Raw genomic sequence first — 1,098 nt, 5'->3', positions numbered from 1 at the left:
ATTCCGAGTCTTGAAAGTGTTTAGAATACAAAATTAAAACAATAACCGACAAATAATGTATTAAAATCCGGATCTTTAAAACTCTACTCTAAAGTTAGTCTCGATTACCCAGACGCTTGAATTTTACAAATCAAATATTCATAATGCGTCTGGGTGATCGAGACTACTCTAAAGTAATCTTTATTTAAAGTCGGGTTGCATATATATACAAAATAACAATGAACATGAGCTCTTAAGAGCTCTTTAACCGACTGATATTAATAAAACAAAACATACATGTAATAACATCAGACACACATACAACACAAACATGCAAACAGACAGCACATATATATATTAATACATATATACAGAGACATATAATACAATTATATGTCTCTGATATATAGCACATGCAGAATAAAAGCTAAGCAAGATAGATTAAAACAAATGTCTAATATCAGCACATATACAGTAGCACATAGTATTTATATAACAGTAGCACATGCAAACTTAAACACTTTAAGCACAAACAAAAGACTGCATGCAGCTATAGCAAAGGTAATGCATAAGCAAAAGAAATAAATGGCTAAATAAAAAATAAAAATAACTGCAAAAAAATAAAACATTAAAAAAAAACCAAACAAACAGCAGGCTTCGAGATCAAGTTATGGGGCAGCAAGTAAGTACATTATTTACAAGAACTGCATGTACATTTTTCTGAAAAACACCAGGTGGAGATAAAATTTTTGAACTGGCCAAAAGTTGATAAGCTCCTTGCCTCATTTGGCAAGGAGTTCCAGAGTTTTGCTGCCTCATAACTAAAGTTTTTCTTACCATACCTTGTTGTTTTTGGCCGTGGTATATCTGCTATGCCTTTGTACCTGAAGTTATATGAATTTTCTTTAATATTTACTAAATTATGTAGGAATTCTGGACTTGATTTATTTATTATTTTATATGTCTCTAATGCCATGGTTCTCAATCTTCTGATTTTTAGTGCTGGTAGCTTAGATTGTTCAAGAAGTGTATTGTAAGAATTTGTGTAGTCGTCATAAATAAATCTGAGTGCTCTTTCTTGTATTTTTTCTATTTTCTTTGTGTTTTGTTCACTGCAGA

The sequence above is a fragment of the Mytilus trossulus genome, chromosome 14 (genome assembly GCF_036588685.1).
Source record: "Mytilus trossulus isolate FHL-02 chromosome 14, PNRI_Mtr1.1.1.hap1, whole genome shotgun sequence".
In the NCBI taxonomy this organism is placed as follows: Eukaryota; Metazoa; Mollusca; class Bivalvia; order Mytilida; family Mytilidae; genus Mytilus; species Mytilus trossulus.
The sequence above is the reverse complement of the archived record's forward strand: the minus strand, read 5'-3'. Positions refer to the sequence as shown.